This window comes from Ambystoma mexicanum, chromosome 3p (genome assembly GCF_040938575.1).
Source record: "Ambystoma mexicanum isolate Mex_15411 chromosome 3p, UKY_AmexF1_1, whole genome shotgun sequence".
In the NCBI taxonomy this organism is placed as follows: Eukaryota; Metazoa; Chordata; class Amphibia; order Caudata; family Ambystomatidae; genus Ambystoma; species Ambystoma mexicanum.
This window is the reverse complement of record NC_090925.1, coordinates 12,416,394-12,440,564: the sequence shown is the minus strand read 5'-3', so window position 1 is coordinate 12,440,564 and position 24,171 is coordinate 12,416,394. Positions and strand designations below refer to the sequence as shown.

The following is a 24,171-nucleotide window of genomic DNA, read 5'->3' as shown; positions in this document are numbered from 1 at the left end:
GCTGCTAGAATGTGGCAACAGTCTTGAGGGATATTCAAGTGGCTGAATTTGGCGTGGTCAGGAGCCATGCTGTTAACTTGAGAGAGCCTGGATCGTGATGAAGAAGCATCCCGTTGTTCTGGGATAGAAGAATGGCCTGAGATCCTAGATGGATTGTATTGTCTGCTGCCAGTTGTAGGAGGTCCGAGAACCAGGTCTGCCTGGGCCAGTACGGAGCTACCAAGATTATTCTACAGCAACCTTTGCGTATCATCTGTTTCATTTTCCTGATGAGAGGAAACGGAGGGAACGCGTATGCGAACACGCTGTTCCACGGGAACAAGAATGTGTCCCCTTGAGAGTCGAGATGAGGAGTCCCGCTCGCAGATTTCTCGCAGTGCTGGTTGTCGGGAGTGACAAAAAGGTCTAGAAGGGGATGACCCCACATTTAAAAAATCTTGGCTGAGTGTTGTGCAGTTGCCATTCGTGTGACTGCGAGGCATCCCCGCTGAGGGGGTCTGCTTGCTTGTTCTGAATCCCCGTCAGGTGGAAGATTTGAAGTAGAATGTTGCGTTGGAACGCCCAATGCCAGATGGTCTGTGCTTCTTGGGACAGGGTGCCTGACCGTGCTCCACCTTGTTTCCGTAGATAAAACATTGTGGTTGTTGATTAGCGGGAGGAAGGATTCTAGAGCCCAATGCACTCCCCGTAATTCCAGCACATTTATGTGGGGGACGGCTTCCTCGGGGGTCCAGAGGCCTTTGTTTTGGTGCTTGTCCAAATGAGCCACCCATCCGCCTGGGAGGCATCGGTCACAATCGTAAGATGGAAATTTGGTTCCACTAGGGGCATCCCTTTTGCAATGTTGCAGGGGTATGTCCATCATTTCACTGTGTTTGATAGAGTCCAAGTGATGGTAACTGTCTGAACACGTACGCCGGATTTGGGACCATCTGTTAACCAGAAACATTTGCACTCGCCGCATTTGTAAGCTGCAGTGGGGAGTTAGAAGAATGCAGGAGGACATGGTCCCCAGGAGAGCCATGATGTGCGGATTGTGACTAGTTTGGCGTGAACGAGTTTGCTAGCATTATCAATTTCTTGATTCTGTCTGATGACGGTCTGACAAGACTCTGGGCCGTAAGGAATTGAGCGCAGAGGAAAACCAAATTCCTTGAGGGAACTGTGCAAGATTTTGTATAATTTATTGTAAGTCCAATTGTTGGAGCAGCGTTTCTTTTTTTGAGAGAAGACAAGGCTAGTTGATATGTTGAACCTCGAACCAGCCAATCGTTCGAGTACGGGTAGACGTGGTGGCCCTGTTTTCAGAGGAAGGATGTTACCATTGCTAGGCGCTGTGTGAATGTACTGGGAGCAGATTTCAGGCCGAATGGCAGTACCTGACACTAATAATGGCTCTCGCCGACCACAAATCTAAGATACTTTCAGTGCCTTGGATGTATTGGCACGTGGAACTATGTAACACTGCAAGGTATTTGTGGGGCTGAATGCCTTTTATGATCTCATGGAGAATTACCATCTTGAATTTCTGCTTTTTGATGTTCTTGTTTAGTCTTCGCAAATCCAGGATAGGGCACCACTTCCCGTCTTTTTTTTTTACGACGAAATACCTAGAGTATACTCCCTTTCCTCTTGCTGAAGGAGGAGGAACTCTTCTGATGGCTCGTTTTCTTAGCATTTGATGTACCTCCTGCTGTAAAACCTGAAGGTGCGGGTGAGATACCTTTATGATAGGTATCGGGATGTGTGCGAGTTTGAACTCCAACAAGTGGCCCTACTGGATTGCATCTAGCACCCACCTGTCTTTCGTTATTGTTTGCCACTCGTCAAGGTAGAACGCCACATTTCCCCCACCTGTCTGCCCCTGAGGCAGTCATTGCTGTGCCTTATTTTGCCTACCTCTTTGGGATGTGGCAGATCCGTGCTTACGCTGCCCTTGATGGTATTCTCTGTTGCGCTGAGAGGATTGGTAATTCATCTTGTAGCCCTGCGAGTAGTATCCAGGTCTACTATAGGTCTTGTTGTCTCTTAGAGGTTGAGAATCCGAGTTACCGGAGGCCCCTCGAAAGGAGCAGAAGGACCGCCTGCCTTGCAGGGCTGTAAGAGACCTAGCAGTGTCCAAGTCTGTCTTCATGGCTTTAAGGCCCTCATCAGTTTTGTCCCCAAACAGATTTTCTCCTTTACATAACATATCGATGACCTTCTGCTGTACTTCCTGCCGAAAATCGGTGCAGCGTAGCCATGCTTGCTGCCTGAGGACTACCCCATTGCTAATCTGAATCTGTTTGAACCCCTTTTCAGCAAGGTCTACAGCGATATTGATGCTTTGATTCGAGGCGTCTTCCCCTTCATGCACCAGCGTCATGGCTTCTTTCCTCTGCTGCTCCGTAAGTGTTCCAATATAGGAGCCAGACGGTGCCACATCTCCCGATCATATTGAGCAACAATTGCTAGGGCCTTTGCTGATTTGACAGTTGTTGCCCCAATGGTGAGAACCTTTTTTCCGAAGGCATCAATATTTCAGTTTTCATTGTCCCGCAGAGTGGCACACTTATGCTGCGTTCGACCCTTGCGGCTTGCTACCGCCAATACGATTGACTCTGGGGCGGGTTGCCAGGTGAGGCATTTTGGTGTTGTGTCTGGAGCCTTAAACTTCTGATCTAGCCTACCTTTGACTGCCGGCTCTGTAAAAGGATGCTTCATAGTACGGAGGCCCTCCTGCCAAACGTGATCCAGAATGGGTATGGAAAACACTGCCTTCCTGCGTTTACCCATATGGTCAAAGAAGAAACAGTCCTTCTCCTCTTCTGGGATCACACCAAACTGCTGACATAATGGAGTGAAAAGCTCCAATGTCATCCGGAGGTGAAGGTTGAGCCGGGGTACCCTGCACATCTTGGTCAGGATCACCTGTGTCCCACGTGCCGGCTCTGCGTGGAGATGAAGAGGCAGTGGAACTTGTATCCGTCGGTGTCCTGGTCTGTATCAACCAATTCCCCCTCTTCTTGCTTTCTCCTACGTGGGCTAAATCTAGGTGGAGGTGGAGGTCTAGTAGGCGGTTGAATACTAGGGAGTATGCCCTGATCTCTACAGGGATGGGATGGGTCCCTTTGATGCTTTGGGGTAAATTACTGAGTTTGAGGGAGCGGGAGCCTGGCATCAAGCTGCTCCAAATGTAAGTGTAGTGTTGTCATCACTTGCAGGGAAAGCAAGGAATGCAGGTTTATAAGGGGGAATTGTGGTTGCATACCACCCATTCCAGCAGGTGTTGATGGTAGAGTAGGTGTCTGGATCCTTAGAGGTGTGTCTTCCTCTCTAGATGGCCCTTGGATAGGAGGACTGGAAGTTTCTTCTGCAGGATCATAATCAATGACCCCTGGACAGTGCTCTGGCGGAGACTCAGAATCTGATGTAATCTCATGCTACAAAATGTCTTCTGGCATGATATCTGGGTAATCCATGGGAGACATTCCCAGGGAAGTATGATCATGCTCCATCGTGGACCCCATTGGGGTTTTCAAAATACCTTTGGGGACAATATACTGCCATGCATAGGTAATTCCGCAATCTCCATCGTAGTGGTGGTTGACGGGTGCTTAGGCTTTTCTACAGACGATTTCTTTTCGGTAGTCGACGAGGTGGTTGTCGTCGAGAGATGGGCCGTCGACCCTGATGAAGCTGTCGTCGATACCGTCGTCGTCGGAGTGAATTTCGATTACGATTTGATTTGGTCGTCGACAGGTGTCTCGATGAGACATATTGAGCAACAATTGCTAGGGCCTTTGCTACTTTGACAGTTGTTGCCCCAATGGTGAGAACCTTTTTTCCGGAGGCATCAATTTTTCAGTTTTCATTGTCCCGCAGAGTGGCTCACTAATGCTGCGTTCGAGCCTTGCGGCTTGCTACCGCCAATACGATTGACTCTGGGGCGGGTTGCCAGGTGAGGCATTTTGGTGTTGTGTCTGGAGCCTTAAACTTCTGATCTAGCCTACCTTTGACTGCCGGCTCTATAAAAGGATGCTTCATAGTACGGAGGCCCTCCTGCCAAACGTGATCCAGAATGGGTGATCCAGAATGGGTATGGAAACCACTGCCTTCCTGCGTTTACCCATAGGGTCAAAGAAGAAACAGTCCTTCTCCTCTTCTGAGATCACACCAAACTGCTGACATAATGGAGTGAAAAGCTCCAATGTCATCCGAGGTGAAGGTTGAGCCGGGCTACCCTGCACATCTTGGTCAGGATCATCTGTGTCCCACGTGCCGGCTCTGCGTGGAGACGAAGAGGCAGTGGAACTTGTATCCCTCGGTGTCCTGGTCTGTATCAACCAATTCCCCCTCTTCTTGCTTTCTCCTACGTGGGCTAAATCCAGGTGGAGGTGGAGGTCTAGGAGGCGGTTGAATACTAGGGAGTATGCCCTGATCTCTACAGGGATGGATGGGATGGGTCCCTTTGATGCTTTGGGGTAAATTACTGAGTTTGAGGGAGCGGGAGCCTGGCATCAAGCTGCTCCAAATGTAACTGTAGTGTTGTCAGCACTTGCAGGGAAAGCAAGGAATGCAGGTTTATAAGGGGGAATTGTGGTTGCATACCACCCATTCCAGCAGGTGTTGATGGTAGAGTAGGTGTCTGGAACCTTAGAGGTGTGTCTTCCTCTCTAGATGGCCCTTGGATAGGGGGATTGGAAGTTTCTTCTGCAGGATCATAATCAATGACCCCTGGACAGTCCTCTGGCGGAGGCTCAGAATCTGATGCAATCTCATGCTGCAAAATGTCTTCTGGCATGATATCTGGGTAATCCATGGGAGACATTCCCAGGGAAGTATGATCATGCTTCATTGTGGCCCCCATTGGGGTTTCCAAAATACCTTTGGGGACAATATACTGCCATGCATAGGCAATTCCGCAATCTCCGTCGTAGTGGTGGTCGACGGGGTGCTTAGGCTTTCTATAGACGATTTCTTTTTGGTAGTTGACGAGGTGGTTGTCGTCGAGAGATGGGCCGTCGACCCTGACAAAGCTGTTGTCGATACCGTCGTCGTCGGAGTGAATTTCGATGACGATTTGGTCGTCGACAAGTCTCTCGATGATGACTCATGGCCGGAGGAGGATCTTCAGGAGTCCGATGACGAGTAGTGTTTCTTTTTCATAGACGATGAAGAGGATGTCTTCGTAGCCGATTTGGCTCTGTATTTGTCTGTCGACGGAGATCTCTTGGATGGGTCAGATGTGGACTTTGACGACGGGCGTGAGCCTTTCTCCCTCGTTTTCTCCGATGGTGCTTTCGTCAACAGGGTCTTGCATGAGTGTTTATATCAAGTAAGGGACCCTTCGCCACTAGTTGGTGGTTTCTTGCCAGGGAAAGAATGCTTGGCCTTATCGTGACCCGAGGATCATTTTGCCTCACCTGTCTTCTGTTTTTTCGCCACCGTCTCCTCAGAACTGGATCTCTGTCGCGCCGGTGACATCTTGTCAGATGGAGTGGTTGCTCTCCCACTCCGTGACGAACACACGTCCAATGACGGATAGGCTCCTTCATTGAGCCAATAGATTAGGTGATGGTTGCTGTCCTTAAGGGTTTTTTGCAAGAAACCCTGGTAGATGTCACATCCGTCCACAGAATGGTTGGGGTAGAGGCAGTAAAGACATTCCGTATGTCTGTCACCCTCATATACATTTTTTAGGCCACAAGTGTCACATGGCCTAAATAAGGACATGGTCCTGAAGATTCTATAGTTGTAATTGGAACCGTGTGTGTAGACGTCGGTTTTTCCGGATGGAATTTGAAGAAATTTATTTTCTGACGAACGTCATTTTCTCTCAGGAGCGAAACGCGAGGAATCCCAACAGCTCGGAAGACAGTTGAAATCGGAGGGGGAAGCTGCTGGGGTGGAGCTATACAATCGATGTCCCATTGGTGGGGACCAAACACACCCACAACGACGTCCATAGGACACTCAAGGAGTCAAGTTTTTTTCCATAGGAAAATTACTAAGTCAAAGTAACCGGGGATTCCTAGCCTGAAGACAGGGAATATTCACAGCATGTGAATCCATGAAAGATCCAATGCTGGAGAAGCTGTGCGCCAACTAGGTTGAAAGTTAAAAGATTAAACCAAGAAGCAGGTATTGAACTTTCCCCATTGAGGATTTAAGTGTGGAAAAATTGGAACAAACCTTAACACAGAGTACAAGTTGTAGTAGGAGTTTTATCCTGGCAGGAGAGTAAACCTGGAAAGGGAAAAATAGTGGTTAGTCCTGGCAGGCGAGTGGACTGGGAAGAAGATAACTTGAAGTACTGTGAATATGGTATAAGGATGTGGTGGAAAAGAAGTGGCAATTGCACTACAGTGTTTTGATGAACTGATAACCATCTTGACTCAAGTTGTTGTTTATGAAGGAGAAATACAATGTGATATAAAGTGATTGATCGAGATTCCAAGATTGCGGCAAGACGGTGAGGACATGTGAGAAGCCAGCTCTATCTCCGAAGAGGCCCAAACAATGAAGATGGGCACTGGACGCGGTTACCTCCGAGTCCATGACCACTAAAAGGCACTACCACAGGAGTCCGAAAAGAAATTAAGGGAATTGCTGCGTAGAACACTGAGCGAGGAAGGAGCGCCTGGCGTTGGCACCGAGACCCGTGATTGCGGCACTGAACGTGGTGGGCGGCGGAGCAGCTCCTGGCACCCTGAAGAGCCGACAGTGCGGCACAGAGGACGGGGTGAGGAGGGACAACCCACGGCAGCCCAGAGGGTCGAGACCGCGGCACAAGCTACGGTGCAATGAGGGCAGCTCAGCATATTACACTGTGCCCAGCTGGCCCTGCATCAAAGACGCCCAAACAAAGCAGCTTCCTCGTGGAATGGTGAACACCAGCCCCCAGTGGGCTCACATGGTCCCTCGTATGACTAGAAGTTCCTGTGAAACCCCCCCGTATGCCTCAGAGGGACTGGAGCTCCCCACATCAGGTGAGCGGCATGAGTACAGGAGTAGATCAGCGCGGCAACGGTGCCCGTCTGGGGGGACCCGGTGCTTCCACTCCACCCAGCAACTCTTCCACCCACCAAGAGCAGAAAGGGGGAGGCCAGTCAACATAAAGGGGAGTGGGACACCAACGGGGAAACCGGGCCCCCAGTAACCATGGTACCAACACCAGCATCATCTGCTGAATTCCACGGGATCTCCGAGGCCCCGCCGGGCAATCAAAAATATCCCTTCAACTAACACACAGGGGCAACAACGAGGTTACGGGCAGCCCAGGAGGAAGGCCCAAAATAATAACACCACCAGATGTAGGAGACGCAGAGGAGGTTTAAAGGCCACCAAACAAACCACCCATGGAGATAGTACAGGCCTACGCAAAGGGGTGGGTCAGGGAGCATAAGCAGTTGGAGGCACCACATCCAAGGGGCATACCTGATGTCGGGAGCCAAGGGGAAAAACACACCCAGCAAAAGAAGCCAAAACCACTATGAACCTTTGGCAGACCGTGCTACAGTATTATCAAACACCTTAGGAAACAGATACACCTAACAAGGAAGTGACCATTAGCCCGGGGCTATATGCCCTCTCCAAATTCACCACTGAAGACACACCTAATCCCTAGCCTTGATAAAGACCTGCAAATGGTCGAAACACGTGTCGGCACTCATGGTGAACAATAAATAGTCAACAAATCACAATGGTATCTAAAGCAAAACGTGTGGACTATACCTACTACGCATTTCAGTGAATAAAGAAAATTCAGATAAGATGTGTACAAGCACCATACTAGTAGAAATCCGAAACAAATGTGCATAGACCTTGGGCACCAAGAGCATGGGCTGTATGGTTTCTAATAACCGGCTGTATGTACAACTAGACCAGATAGAACACAAAGAGTAAGGTGCGGCAACCACTAGTTCCTAGTGCTCTCACTTCTTCCGGAACTATGGTTCGAGAAAGCCCTATCCAATGCTGCTGGGCTAAAGAACCGGACCCTGGGGACCAGCAAGGTAAACGATCCAGGTACCCCTGCCCCCAGAATGGCCACCTCGAAAGCCAACATTGAAACCTACTTCCTTGAATTCCAGAAAAAACATATAGCTACGCTTCAAACGCAATTCACCTCCTTTATGGGGGAAAGGAAACAATCCATCATAGACATAAAGAAAAACATTACAGCCCTGGAGGAGAGGACAGACACCACCGAAAGGGCCCTAGAAGAGGTGGTAGAGGATACTCGCAAAATAGACGTGGCCCTTGAAGACCTAACAAGGGTAACCCAAAACATAGACCTGTAATGCGAAGATCTCGGAAAAGGGTCCCACAGATCGAACATACGCATCCGGACTCGACGCTGAAACCCCGGGTCACACTGTTTTTTTCGGACCTCCTGGGAATGGAAGGGCCAGGGGAAATCCCAATCGATAGGATCCATAGCACAGGCTTCAAACAACAAGAACCAGGTGCGCGAGCAAGAGACATTGTGGTCGCCCTAGCAAGGTACCCCCAAAAAGAGGCCATCCTCCAAGCAGCTCGCCCAGTGGAACCATTCACCTTCAATGGAGCGGAAATTCGCCAATTTTGAGATCTGGCACAGTTGACCCTCCAGAAGAGAAAAGAAATGGGAGGGGTGGGGGCGGGCAAGACGGCTCCAGGCAAAGCAAATTAAATATAAATGGACATTCCCCTTTGGGCTTCTCTTCCAGTGGGAAGGCCACCAGCACAGAATTACAACAAGGGTGGAAGGGCCACATCTGCTATGCATTAATGACTGCCCAGAAATAAGGGATGTGCCACAGCTACCCCTTTGCCCCAAGTCATGGAATGGACACCAGCAAGGAGAAGCCATAGGCGACCCCAGCTACAGGGCCCACAATATCGGGACCCCCCAAATAGAGAAGAGTACCGCAAACCTTGCAAGTAAAGTGATACTGGGAACCAACAGCATTCAACACGAAAGCATAACACCTAAACTGCAGACTCAGCGGACAGAGTCAGCAAATGGTCGAAAGAACTTGGAATCACCATAGGGGCTTTAGTATGCCCCACAAGATGGCCCTGGCAGGACTTGCAAGCACAACTCCCAGGCTTCTGGCTTAGGAGACCCATAGGTACTGTGACTTGCACCAGGGCTAAGGGAGAGCTAGGGCGAAGGGAGAGGCGACTGGGGTTGAGGGGGTGGACAAGGACAGGGAGTATTCAAAGGCATTTGGCTAAAGGGTAGGGCAGGAGAGGGAGCCCAAGTTGGGGTAGGGCTCCTGATACGGTTTCATCTATTTTGGGGTTGTTGGTTTCTTTTCCCAGGGCACTAGTTTCAAGGAACACGAGAAATATCACGTAGGATGGTCAAATTCCTCACACTTTAAGGGGGCTAAGCACTCCAGTGAAAATGAAAAGGCTGGAAAGGTGTTAGGGAGAATTCTCTGAAAAGGCTAATTTCCCAAACCTAGTGAGTCCCCCAGCAGCTTTGCTGGATTTTTGGGGTTTATTTTTGTTCTCCTGCTAAGAGTGAGACTCTTTTACTCCCACTCTTAGACATGATTTGAGGTGTTCCTTTGTCTTTCCATGTGTTTTCTGGGCTATGTGGTCTTTTACTCATAGGGTCTCATGTGTTTTTGATGTGGGTTACACAGCACCCTCCGTGCCGTAACCCAGGGGTGTCGTAGCGACCCCCAAACATAGACTCCATACCCTGGGATTGAATACTGTCTCCCAGGGCATGTAAAGTCACCATTGGCTTTACTTGTCCCAAATTATGAACAGAAACCAGTACAAACCATCATATTGTGGACGTACTGGTCAGGGCAATTCGATTGCCCCGGGGTCTATTATTCGAGGGGGCACGTCTCCGTCCCCCCTGATCGAGTTTTGGCTGGTGGCAGTGGATACTACTTTTTATATTCGACCGCGAATATATCTCTATGGGATTTTCCCATTGTTTGAGGCTACCAACTTTAATTATTTAATTCCTATAGCCTCAAACATACCGCCGGTTTATTTATTTAATATTAATTCACCGGTTGGAATTTTTTGCCAGAACTCAATTCTAAAATGGCGTTTGTGTTCTCTTCTGTGACTCCAACCCAAGTCGAGCCCTTTATTCCACTTTTTGGCGGGCTTCTCCACAGAAGCCTCCAAAAGTGGTGCCACTCTGTCTGGGTACCACAGAGGGCGTGGGAGGGGTTTAGGCACCCTGGACTGAGTTGCCTTGGCAACTCAAGTCGCACTCTTGTGTGATTGGCCCAAGTGGTGAGCCGGCCGGCTCACCACTTAGCATGTTTGATTGACAGCTAGGCTGCATGAATGGGGGTTTGCTGCATAAAAGCAGGGCTTTGGGGACTGGAACTTCAGAAGTCGCCACAGGACCTAAGAATCCGAGGAGGGAGAAGCTGAGCCGACCTGCAACGACGACACCACCGGTGGAGCCCTGCTGAACCGTCTCACCACTTTTCCCGACGACAGAGGAGATCTCCAGTCCGGAGAGTCTTCTTCCTTTGACTGGTGGGGATAACCAGTTTTGCCTTCTTTACACCTTCCTGGAGCATCTCGTGGCCGCCTTGCCTGTGCCAAGCACCCTGGCAACCGGAATACCACGGCTTACTATTACCGCGAAGAGAAGGGTAGTACCTTTTAACCGAAGAACTCCGCGGCTGGTTTCTTCCCTGGCAGTGCAATGACCTTCATCTTTCCTCCACGGCGAGACCTCCTCTTCCTCTGGATGAAACACTGACTTGCACCCGCTGCCAGGAACAACTGTCCCCGCTGGAGCTTCCTTCACACTTAAGGTACTGTGTCCCGCCTGGCTTCCCTTGCGACAGATCGTTCGGGGTGACAGTAAAGCCTCGACTTTCTAACCTGGGCTGGCCTGGGACAACCTAGCTAACTTTTCCTGACTTTAATTTCATCCTTTGTGTGCGAACTATCTACAAGACTCTTTGGGCATACCCCCACTGTGTGAACCTGGACCCCTTCTGCTTGCTCTCTCCAAGAGTGGGCCTTGCAATTGACTTCCTTGCTCTTCAGTAGAACTCTGCCTATCCTGCCTTACTGTGGTTCTTTTAAAAGTATTGAAATTTGTGTGCTTCCATAACTCTGCCTTTTTCCCTCCCTTTTTAATAACTTATTAGAGTGCCATCTTATGTTAAGCGCTCACCTCTGTCTGAAAATAAGTGGTGTTTCTCATTAAGACTTGTCTAATAAGTAATTAGGGTTGTATATATTTAATAGTGACTGTGTGCTGAATTTACTTACCTCTTTGTTGCTAGTGTAATTTACAAGTGTGTCTTTAAATAAATAATTATATACTTTTACACCAAAGCTCTGGTCAGTGTTTGCTTGTGCTACTGTATCTCTGTACCTATTGTGTATACTCTATATACTGCCTAACTCTTCTTGCGGGAAGTCTGACTGCTCAGCCAGAGCTACCAAGTGAATCTGTGTGGTACAGACTGCTACCAAGTGGGTTTACTGCCAAACACCTGTAGTCTTAAATCTTTTGCAGTGGTCCCTAAGGGAACTGCACAGGTTTCTGCCTAACACTGGTGTACAGCGGTGGGATTTGTATTGAGTATACATTTTAGTGTGCTTATAGATACCTTAGTGCAACTAACCACAAAGCTTAGCACTAAAGAAGTATTTTCTAAAACATGTCAACTATGGAAAGTTATAGTCAAGAGTCCCTTGCTACAAAAACTGCTGATTGTTTAAGAGTTCTCTGTAAGCATAAGAATCTCCTGACTAAAGGCAGGAAAATGGAGCTAATAGAAAGGTTGCTAGCAAACCAAAGTCTGGATGGTGGTTCAGAGGAACCTACCACTCCAGCAACTGTAGATAACAGCAATGATATTGATATGAATGTTAGTATTGATAACTTTGAGTCAGAAGCAGAAGAGGAGGTGGATGATGATAGAGTTGTCTCCCCTGGGCCTCTACCTGCCCTGCCAGCTGTACCTACTGGACCCTTACCAGGTCCCACACTTAATCCTCAATATATGGAACGAGAAAAAATGAAGCTTGACTTAGAATTCAAAAGAATTAATGCTCAAACAGAACAACGGTACCAAGAACTAAGGCTCAGAGAAATGGAGCTCAACCATGAGCTAGAAAGGAAAAAATTGTCTGTGGAAAGTGCTTCTCTCTCCGAATCCTCTAGGAGTTCCAGTCCCAAAAGACCCCGAATGCCTAAGGAGTTGGTGGGTATGTAGGAGCCTAAGTTGGATGTGTTGGATTGGTTCAGTTTGTTTGAATATAATCATGGGCTCCAGAACATTACAGGAAATGAGTTTCTTTCCTGATTGTTCTCTAGGCTCCCCCCTGTTGCAACTGATTTGGTAATGAGTTGGGGGAGGAGGATAAAAAGGATTATGAATGTGTGAAACTAGCTTTGATAGCTAGATTTGGGAAGACCCCTTCCCAGTACCTTAAGAGGTTTAGTACCCTCAAAAAGCATGATGGTACCCCTTGGGCTACCTGGGTGAGTGAAAGTTTGAAGAAGTTAGAGGGATGGATTAAGGGTTACAAGGTGAACACATATGAGGGAATGAAGAATCTTGTGATGTTGGAGTCAATTTATGATGCCTGCTCTCCTGAGCTCAGACAGCACTTGGCTGATTCAAATGAATTAGATTCCAGAAAACTAGCTAAGGCTGCTGACTTGTGGGTTGCCAACAGGGCTACTCACAAGGACTCTGGGGTAACTCAGAAAAAGGATGAGGGAAAACAGCCAAAAAATGACTCCAAAGAGAATTCTAATAATTCCAATCCCAAAGACGGCCCCAAACAGAACAATAAGGGTAAACCACAAGGGAAACCAAATCAGAGCAGTGTACCCTCTGGTGGTAAACCAGAAGGAGGTCAGAGCAAGCCACCATTCCAGAAAGCATTTGGTAAATGCTATGTTTGTGGCTCGCCTGACCATGTGAAAGGAGATCCCAGATGTAAGGGTAAACCTTCAGGGGTCCAACTTGTCTCCTTAGCCTTCGCTCCAGAGGAGGAAGTACAAATGGCAAGTGGAAACTTTCTACTGCTGGTTGATGAACCCATTGGAGTCTCAGCCAGTGTTTCTTTAGTGTCTCTGGGTCTGTGGGATTAACAGAATTTAGATGTCTATAACTCTATCCCAGATAATACTAAATAGTATTATAAGGACAGTGTCCAGGTGAATGGTCAGGAGACTCCTGCCATTAGGGACACTGGGGCCAGCATAACTGTGGTGGATTAATCTTTTTTTCAGGCTGAGGATGTTGCTAAGGCACCCAAACACCTCACCAAGTTAGCTGGAGGGCCTGTGCAGATGCTTCCCCAATTACCAGTTCTCATCCAGTGTAATGACATGACTGTGAAGATACCTGTCAGCATACAAAGTGAGGTACCAGGAAGGGTTCTGTTGGGAAATTACCTGAAAACTCTTGGAGTAGTGTCACATACCCCCAGACCTCCTAGTAAAAGGTTACAGGAGCTCACCAGACCTGCAAGGGAGAGAACCATGAGAGGTACTCCCAAGGAGATGATGAAGAAATATATCACTCCTACTCCACTGGAGTTACAACTTGCTATCACTGAACAAAAAGAAGCAAAGGGGAAACCCAAGACTTCCAAGAAACAGCCAACAGCAAGCACTCCAGTGCTTCCAACCCGGACTTCCCCTAGGTTGTCCAAAGTTACACCTGTAACTCCACCTCCAGCTGAGGCTGAGAGGGAGGTACAACCCTGTATGGTGGAACTAGACTCTGAAGAAGAGCTAGTGGAAGGACAAGAACTCATTGGAGATCTGGATCCTGTTGACCATCCTGAGCTGCAGTCTTTACTGGCAGAAGGTGGACCCAACAGGGGAGACTTCAGTAAGGGACAGAGAGAATGTCCAACTCTGGAAGGTCTTCGCCAACAGGCAGCTTCTCAGGCTGATGGGCAAGAGCCTGGGAAGTATAGGTTGCACTGGGAAGATGGCCTCTTCTACAGTGAACCAACTGAGTCTGCAACTGGAGACTACAAGCGGCTTGTAGTACCTCAAGAAAACAGACAACAGTTCTTGCAACTGGCCCATGAGATTCCTTTGGCTGGTCACTTGAGTTTCAAGAAGACCAAGGAAAGGCTCTCACTCTACTTTCATTGGCCAAAGATGGGGGCTGAGGTAGATAAGTTTTGCAAGAGCTGCCATACCTGCCAGACTTCTGGTAAGGTTGGGTCCAAGAATGTGGCACCTTTAGTGCCTCTCCCAGTTGTGGGAGTCCCATTCGAGAGGGTAGGAATTGACATTGTTGGTCCCCTTGATCCCCCAACCTCCTCAGGCAACAAGTTTATCTTTGTTGTAGTAGACCATGCTACTAGGTACCCTGAGGCATTCCTATGAGGACTGTTACAGCTCAGGCTGTGGCTAAGGCCCTCCTTGGTATTTTTACCAGGGTTGGGTTTCCTAAGGAAGTAATCTCTGACAGGGGGTCAAATTGTATGTCCAACTACATGAAAGCCATGTGGAAAACCTGTGGAGTTACTTACAAGTTCTCTACCGCCTACCACCCTCAGACAAATGGATTGGTAGAAAGGTTCAACAGAACCATGAAGAGCTTGATAGGTGCTTTAGAAGATCCCCTTAAAAGAAAGTGGGACCTTCTATTGCCATGCCTTCTCTTTGTTTATAGGGAAGTCCCTCAGGAGGGAGTAGGTTATTCTCCCTTTGAACTTCTTTATGGCCATCCAGTCAGAGGTCCATTGGCCATGATCAAGGAGGGGTTGGAGAGTGCTCCTTCCCCCAAGCCAGTCAGAGTGACTGACTATGTGATAGGTCTCCAAAGGAGAATGTCAGAAATGATGGCAGAAGCTAGTGATAACCTGAAAGCTGGACAAGCTCTGGTCAAGTATTGGCATGACCAGAAGGCTAACATGGTTGAGTTCACTCAAGACCAGCTAGTTCTACTTATGATCCCAACAAGGCAGAGGGCCTTGCAAGATAAATGGATGGGACCCTTCAAGGTTGTGGGTAAACTTGGAGAGGTGAACTATCTGGTGGACTTGGGCAATCCCAAGGAGGCTCCTAGAGTCTTCCACACCAACCGACTAAAGGCGTATGACTCCAGACCTGAAGTAGGAGCCTTGCTTCTAGCTTCAACAGAAGAGGAAGAAGAGAGTGAAGCTCTACCTGATTTCCTCAGAGGCTTACCATTGGGCGAAAAAATTGAAGGAGTAAATCTCTCTTCAAATCTGACACCTGAGCAACAAGAAGAGTGCAAAGCCATGTTAAATCAGTTTGCCTCTCTGTTCTCACTTTCACCAGGCTTGACCCCTGGGGGACAGCATGATATACTCACTGTGACTGTCGGCTAGTCAAAACCAGAGGATATAGAATGTCAGAAAATGTAAGGACCCACATCAAAGGAGAGGTCAAGAAGATGCTTGATCTCGGGGTAATAGAGCCCTCTACTAGCTCATGGCCTAGCCCAGTTGTGTTAGCACCAAAGGCAGGATCCAAAGAATTGAGATTCTGTGTGGACTATAGAGCTCTTAATGCAGTCACCAAGACTGATGCCCACCCTTTTCCAAGGACAGATGAGTTGGTGGATAGACTTGGTTCAGCCAAGTTCCTCAGGACATTTGACCTTACGTCAGGCTATTGGCAAATAGCCCTGACAGACCATGCCAAGAAGACTGCATTTTCTACCCCAGTTGGCTTATACCAATTTAAGGTTATGCCTTTTGGATTGAAGAATGCACCTGCTACATTCCAAAGAATGGTGAATCAGGTTCTGAATGGGATGGAGGACTTCTGCAAGGCATACTTGGATGACATTGCAGTATTCAGTCAAACCTGGGAAGAACATGTGAACCACTTAGGGTATGTTTTGCAGGCTCTTGGACAGGCCAATCTGACCATAAAGGCAAGTAAATGCCACATTGGTCAGAGTAAGGTGGTCTACCTTGGGCATGAGGTAGGAGGTGGAGAAATAAGGACTTTGCTCAGTAAGATTGGACAACACCTACTACTCAAACCCAGATGAGAGCCTTCCTAGGCCTCACTGGGTATTACAGGAATTTCATTGAGAACTATGGGTCCATAGCTTCTCCACTGAATGTGATCTCCTTTCCGAAATTCCCTAAGAAGGTCAAATGGAATGAGGAATGCAATCAGGCCTTTGAAAACCTGAAGAAAGCTCTTTGCCAAGCACCAGTATTGAGAGCTCCTGACAATCACCAAACTTTCATTGTGGAGACAGATGCTTCTAATGTAGGTATAGGTGCAGTCCTTAGCCAACTGGATGAGAAGGGTAGGGAGCACCCCATTTGCTTCATCAGTAGAAAACGGAAGGATCCTGAGACAAGGTGGGCAACAATCGAAAGAGAATGCTTTGCTATTGTGTGGGCACTGAAGAAGTTTAGGCCATACTTGTATGGTTCTACTTTTGTCATTCAGACTGACCACCAACCCCTGAGATGGTTAATGCAAATGAAGGGAGAAAATCCAAAACTATTGAGATGGTCAATCTGCCTGCAAGGGTTTGATTTCACCATTGAGCACAGGTCGGGGTGTCACCATCAAAATGCTGATGGACTCTCTAGGGGCGAGTGTTAGAGAGAATTCTCTGAAAAGGCTAATTTCCCAAACCTAGTGAGTCCCCCAGCAGCTTTGCTGGATTTTTGGGCTTTATTTTTGTTTCTCCTGCTAAGAGTGAGACTCTTTTACTCCCACTCTTAGACATGATTTGAGGTGTTCCTTTGTCTTTCCATGTGTTTTCTGGGCTATGGGGTCTTTTACTCCATAGGGTTTCATGTGTTTTTGATGTGGGTTACACAGCACCCTCTGTGCCGTAACCCAGGGGTGTCATAGCGACCCCCAAACATAGACTCCATACCCTGGGATTGACTACTGTCTCCCAGGGCATGTAAAGTCACCATTGGCTTTACTAGTCGCAAATTATGAACAGAAACCAGTACAAACCATCATATTGTGGATGTACTGGTCGGGGCAATTCGATTGCCCCGGGGTCTGTTGTTCGAGGGGGCACATCTCCGTCCCCCGTGATCGAGTTTTGGCTGGTGGCAGTGGATACTACTTTTTATATTCGATCGCAAATATATCTCTATGGGATTTTCCCATTGTTCGAGGCTACCAACTTTAATTATTTAATTCCTATAGCCTCGAACATACCGCCGGTTTATTTATTTAATATTAATTCACCGGTTGGTATTTTTTGCCAGAACTCAATTCTAAAATGGCGTTTGTGTTCTCTTCTGTGACTCCAACCCAAGTCGAGCCCTTTATTCCACTTTTTGGCGGGCTTCTCCACAGAAGTCTCCAAAAGTGGTGCCACTCGGTCTGGGTACCACAGAGGGTGTGGGAGGGGGTTTAGGCACCCTGGACTGAGTTGCCTTGGCAACTCAAGTCGCACTCTTGTGTGATTGGCCAAAGTGGTGAGCCGGCCGGCTCACCACTTATCATGTTTGAGTGACAGCTAGGCTGTTGAATGGGTATTTTTCTGCATAAAAGCAGGGCTTTGGGGACTGGAACTTCAGAAGTCGCCACAGGACCTAAGAATCCGAAGAGGGAAGAAGCTGAGCCATCTGCAACGACGACACCACCGGTGAAGCCCTGATGCAACGAACTCACCACTTTCCCAACGACAAGAGAAGATCTTCTGCTGGACGAGTCTTCTTCCTTTGAGCTGGTGGGATCAACCAGTTCGCCCCTTTCGCCTTCCAAAGACGTCTCTTGGTCGGCTTGCCCGTGCCAAGCACCCCGGCGACCAGATAGCCAAGCTTCACCACTTTGACCGCAAATAAAAGGAACGCACCTTTTACTGACGAACTCCGCGGCTGGTCTCTTCCCTGGGCAGTGCAACGACCACAAGGTTCCTCCTCGACGAGATCCTCTCTTCCCCTTCCCCTGGTCGAAACCACAAACTGCACACACTGCCAGGAACAACTGCCACCGCTGGAGCTTCCTCTCTCTTTAAGGTACTGTGTTCCACCTGGCCTCCCTTTCTTCGGATTGCTAAAGGTGACCCTTAAATCCTTGGCTTTCCAATTGGGTTGGCCCCAGACCTTCTAACCTTACTTCTTGAACCACCCCAACCTCTTTTGAACACTCTGCAAAGACTTTTAGTGCATTTTAAACCGTGTGATCCTGGGCAGATTTCGCTTTGCTCCATTTAAAGTGGGCCTGGCCTATGAACTTTGGCTCTACACTGTATACTGCCTTCACTGACTTGCTTTGAACTTATAAAAGTGTTGAGAACTGTTTTATTTTTATGCTGTGCTTTTTTCTCTCCCTTTACCCTAACTATTTTAGTGCCATCTAGGTTACGCGCTCACATCTGTTTTAACAAATAGTGGTGTTTTAACTCTGACTTGTCTAATAGTTATCAAGGGATGTGTTTATACTTTATCTGACTGTGTTTGAACTTGCTTTTGAGTTAGAGTGCTAGTGTGTTTTTAAAGTGTGTGTTAAATAAATAATTATATACTTTTGATACAAAGCTCTGGTCAATGTTTGCTTGTTCCACTGTGTTTTTAGCCCTACTGTGTATACTCTATATACTGCCTTACTCTTCTTGAGAGAAGTCTGACTGCTCAGCCACAGCTACCAGGTAAATCTGGGTGGAACAGACTGCTACCAATTGGGTTTACTGCTTACTCCTGTAGTCTTAGGGCCTCATTACACGGTAGGCGGTGAACCATGGCGCTTTTAACGCCATGGTTCATGCCGGTAAAATACCGGCACCGCCTTGGTGGAAAGGGGAATTACCACCCTATTCCAAGGTTGGCGGGGCGGTAATTCCCCCTTCCACCATTGCCCTTCCCCATTCCCATTTTTGCCCCATAGGGCTCTATGGGAATGGGGAAGGCGCTAATTACGGTGCCGCAAATTGCGGTACCGTAATTAGCACCCTGGTCCCTTTGCGGGTTGGTTTTTAACGCCTGCTAAACAGCAGGTGTTAAAGTACCTACCTGCAAAGGGACCTCGTAGTAAGGCGGTAAGGGTTAACAGTCACCGGTACCATTACCGGGGGAACGTTAACCCTTACCGCTTTCCGTGTAATGAGGCCCTTAATCTTTTTGCAGTGGTCCCCAAGGGAACTGCACAGGATTCTGCCTAACATAAGGGACAAGTCTGTGAGCCTGCATCGTTCTAAACTTTAGCAGTACCAAATTGCAGCCCACCATGTACCTTGGCAATGCCAGCTTGACCCCCACCCAATTTCTTGCACCCTGTTGGTAAAAACCAAACTACTTTGTTCTTTTTTTTCCCTGGGACACCAGCCTCATTACGGGTCCAGCGGTAACCCTGCCGGTGCTACCGGTGAGTTGCTGCCGGATCTGTAAATTATTACCGGCACCTGACTTCCCGGTGCCACCGGGCAATTCCAAGTCCGGCGGCCGGGAAGTCAGGCGCCAGCAATTTCGTTACTCCCCATTCCCATAGAGTCCTATACGACTCTATGGGAATGGGGACACAGGAGCACCGGCAGCCTGGCCGTCCATGGCCGCTGTGCCCGGCAGGGTCAGACCTGTTAGGCACAACGGCTTCGGCAGGCACACTCGTAGTTTGCTGGTCCGGAAATAACGGTGTGGGTAGTCTTACAGGCACCGTTGTTTTCCAACCGGCAAACTTATGAGGCCCACTGTCTTCCATTGACGTTCAACTTGAACGAGAGGTGAGGGTAGGCCGGCTACTGGGACTACAGTAGAAAGCGGTTCAAAACGATTGCTTGATAAAAGTGGGGAAGGCATAGGAAAACTAATAAGTAGGGCGTGGGGCTAGGGTGCCTCCTCTCCAGAACAAATTGTTCACAAATGAGGCAGGAGGGATGGGGGAGAGAATTGGGGTACAATTATCATATTGGAATTGGAGGGTGGAGAGGTTAGGTCTGGCAAGAAAGGTGGGATAACTGTCTGGGGAACCCTTAATCTGTGGATGATGTGCAATAATGGTAGGGCCACAGGGACCTTTCTCCAAAGTGTCTCTTGGTGTGCCACAGGACAATTCAAATATAAAGTTTCTGCCTCCAGTCTGGGTAGGTTTAAGGGCAGTTTCATACAGGTCCAAGATGTCCTCCTTAGTAATGTGTAGGCATGGACCCTTGCTTAGTTCAATAGACTCCAGGGTGACTTCAACATTGGTACAGAAAGATATTAGATCTGCACTGTCAGTCTGAGCCACACAGTTAAAGCCTGAAGCCTTGGGGGTCATAGAAGACTCTTTGGTGACACTTGTTGAGTTGTTGTGCCTGATAACTATGAGCACCTTTGTGCACTACAATAATTAAAGAAATAAAAAACGAACTTGGAACAAACTTCAAGTCTCTCTTTTCCTGACCTCCCTTAAACTAATCCATAACTAAGGATGCAAACGAATTCCAGCGCCATCAAAAACAACGTTTGCTCCTCTACTTAAGATGGCTGCAAGCTACAGCCATCAAATAATAAGGCAGTCCTTGTGGCGTCTTGTCAAATAAAAAGGGCCTATACAATAAGAAACTACTGCCAATCCTTACTACTAAATTACAAAAAGAGTGTGGGAGAATGTTCAGCAGAAAAAAAACAAATGTTCATAAAATGATAAGTCAGGATGGTATGGCTGGGTCTTCCTTCCCCACATTTGAAGCATGGAACAAGGCAGGACTCTTGAGCACAGCATACTCCTTGACCTCATTAGCACAAGGTTTACAGTTCCAGTTCAATGATATCAAAACCTTCAGAGGCTAAGTCTCTTTCCTTAGGCCTGCTGATGCAAAGTAACGAGCAGACAAAAAGTTCCTTTCTTATTGTACTTTGGGACGATGATTCTTCACCCGTGGGTCCCTCTCTTCCGTCAGACCCCTCTCGAATACCAGCCTCCCTCCGTCGGTTCACTCTAGCTTGTATTCAAAAGATTGTATCTGTTGCATTCGCGTGTCGGTGGGTGATGGCTTTTCACCCGAGGGTCTCCCTACGCCGGCGACAGATCGTCCTTGCAAAAATGGTCCTCCCTCCGTTGGGTTCACTACGGCATTCTTTAATACAGTTCATGTGTTTTTAACACAGTTCAGGTTTTACTCAATTTCATCAGAAAGCATCGGTTTCCCTTCTCTTTGCTTTCTTTCAGCATCCCTCTGTCGGGTTCACACCTGCCTTATTCCACAGTTCACAATCTTATTGGAAAGCGGGGTTCCCCTCCCCTAGCTTTCCTTTGGCAACAGGTCAGACTTTCGATTGTACAAGAGATTTGATATGACCTTTGTAGGACCACTCTGACGACTTACGCCACCCTCTCCTAGGACTTTCTGGTTCTTGTAGTTTCAAAAAACGGTCCCGGTCAGAGTCTTTCGCATGAGTGCCCACATGGCACCAGACCGCTCTGCACCTGGACCTCACCTGCGCTTTCTTTAAAGTTCAAACATGCACACAAGGTCTTTCGCTTTCATCTGTCTTGCATAGAAAATGTTTCTACTTGCAACCTTGGGCTAAACACAGTTTGGTCTGCTATCAGCTTCCTCCGACTCACCGGTAGTTCTGAACCCGTTGGCTTCTCTGTTCTGTGGGCTCAAGGATAGTGCCACGGCAGCCAGCTTGCCTCCCTGCCTGTGTTTTCAATGCGGGAGGCCCCCGTGTAACATTGACATCTGCTGCTCCGCACGCCAGCTGTAACTCCCTTTCAGAAGCTTTGCGGGTCTGAGTTGAAAAGGGCAAGGGCAACTCCCCCTTAATCTTCCTTCCCGGTCTCACCGCCTTTCTCCTCCGTTTGAACTGCCAGTTTGGTGTGGCTGTCTCTCCGTGCGTTTGGCCTTGCGCGTTCATTGCCTGACTCTGCCTGACGCGTGTGTTGAGACATGTCAGATAAACGGCTCTGGTGTTAATCCATTGTCTGTTACCCTGTAAGAAAGTGTTTTTGTGGTGGAGGGTAGAGGTTAATCAGCCCACTACGAAACAAGGAATGGGAGTGGAGTGATTTGATTTGTTTGCCCTCGGGTATCTGGGCACATTACGTAGGGTTACACAGTTACAAGATTACAGTACAAGGATATGTAAGGATATACAGCGAGTTGTATACAAAAGCAAATACAGCGATGAACATGCATAGATTATGTACAAACGTGGAATTATATAGTGTTAAGTAAAGCATACATACAGGTAGTCATATAAAAGTTGTATCGAATCTGCAAATACATCAGGTAGGAAATGACAGTTCATTACAGATTAGCATGAAGAAGCAGCAGCAGGCATTTAAGGGGTCTCATATGAGCGCTTGAAGATAGACAGCGCCGCCAGGTAACCTTTAATGGTACCTACTTGAAGGCCCCTGGGGGCCAAAGAAAGCAAGAAAGACAGAACCATGGGAATGGAACACTGAAAAGGATCAACATCGTGTCCTCTGCACCAGTCGCAAAACGTATGCCAACGGTACAGGGATTTGGTTGCCGGCCGCCTGGCCGAAAGCAACACCTCCATCAGGTCCCAATTCTTTTATCTCAACCTTTCAGATACCAAGCGTGAAGGTTGAGAGTCTTGACCTCTGGATGGAGAATCCCGGCCCCTCACGCGAGAGCAGATCCTCTCGGTAGGGAAGCCGGCGTGCAGGGCAGATGGACATTTCCAGAATGTCCGGGTACCACGCTCTCCTGGCTCAATCCAGAGCAATGAGGATCATGTGGGATCCAAACCTCTGCAACCTCCTTAGTACTTGAGGAATGACGGAGGAAACGCGTACAGAAGTGGGAATGACCGATCCACAGTCTCCTAAGGCTCCTCTCGGAGGAAATTCCCTTCAGCAGAACCTCTCGCACTTCCGGTTGGCACTGGTCGCAAAGAGATCCACTTGTGGGGTTCCCCAAAAGGCGAAGATCTCCAGAAGGACTTCCTGAGCCAACTCCCACTCGTTAGAGACCGTGCTCTGCCTGCTCAGAGCGTCCGCCGGCGCATTCTCCTCTCCGGCCAGATGTACTGCCGAGAGTGATCTTCCTCGCTTTATTGCCCAGAACCAGAGGTGCTTCGCCTCTCTGCACAACGGGAGTGACTCTACCCCCCCCCCTTTTTTGTTGAGGTAATGCATGGCCACTAAGTTGTCCGTCATGATCAGGACACTCTTACTCTGCACAAACGGCAGAAAAGCCTTCAGGGCCAGCCTGATGGCCCTCAGCTCTAACAGGTTGATGTGGAGTTTGGACGCCGACGGAGACCAACGACTGCTGGCGGTCAGATTGTCGGCATGAGCTCCCCATCCTTTGAGGGAAGCGTCCGTCACTACTGTCACCTCCGGCGACGGTTGCCAAAAAGGCTCCCCCTTCATCAGATTCCCATCGTTGGCCCACCACAGAAGATCCTACGAGACCGAGAGTGGAATCTGAACGGGATCCGACATCTTGCCTGAGAATTGAGACCACTGCATTTTGAGGACCCATTGCAGGGATCTCATCCTCAGTCTGGCCTCTGGCACCAGAAAAATGCAGGAGGCCATGAGGCCGAGCAACCTTAAGAATTCGAAAGCCGGAAGACGCTGGGCATGTTGAAATTTGTCCACCATCTGCACAATGTGATGAGCCCTCACCTTGGGAGGCAAACACTTTCCCAAGGACGTGTCCAACACAACCCTGATGTACGGGAGCTGTTGGGAAGGTGTCAGATGCGACTTCTTGAAATTGAGGGAGAAGCCCAGCTTGTGGCGGGAGTGGCAGGCGAGGCTGAACTTATCCATCTCTTGCTCAGGAGAATGCGCACGGATCAGCCAGTCGTCCAGGCAGGGGTAGACGTGAATCCCCCTCACCTGAGATACTCTGCCACCACCACCATTAGCTTGGTGAAGACCCTCAGGGCGGAGGTCATTCCGAATGGCAAGACCCAAAACTGAAAGTGCGAGCTGCCAGTCACAAACCTCAGGTACTTTCTGTACTTTGGATGAATTGGCACATGAAAATAAGCATCCTGTAGGTCCAAAGACACCAACCAACCCTCAAGTCGAAGGGCCTGGAGGACCTGAGAAAGAGTGACCATCGTGAACTTGTCCTTCCTGAGGAGTTTGTTCAACCAACGCAATTCCAAGATGGGTCGCAATCCCCAGTCTTTCTTTGGAATCAAAAAATATGGGGAATACCATCCCTTGTTCCTCTCCACTACAGGCACCAGTTTTATAGTGCCTTTCTCCAGCAGGGTCAAGATTTCCTGCACAAGGAGCGGATCCGGAAGTTTCAAAGAGACAGTCCTCGGTGGATTGTCGTGAGG

The 24,171-nt window shown here is 48.5% G+C and overlaps 1 protein-coding gene across 1 annotated transcript in view; it reads right to left on the bottom strand.

Annotated features, from left to right (window-relative positions):
* Window positions 1-24,171, bottom strand: part of LOC138580072 (gastrula zinc finger protein XlCGF26.1-like) — a 392,628-nt gene that overhangs the window by 69,789 nt on the left and 298,668 nt on the right. The gene's annotated exons all lie outside the window — the stretch shown is intronic.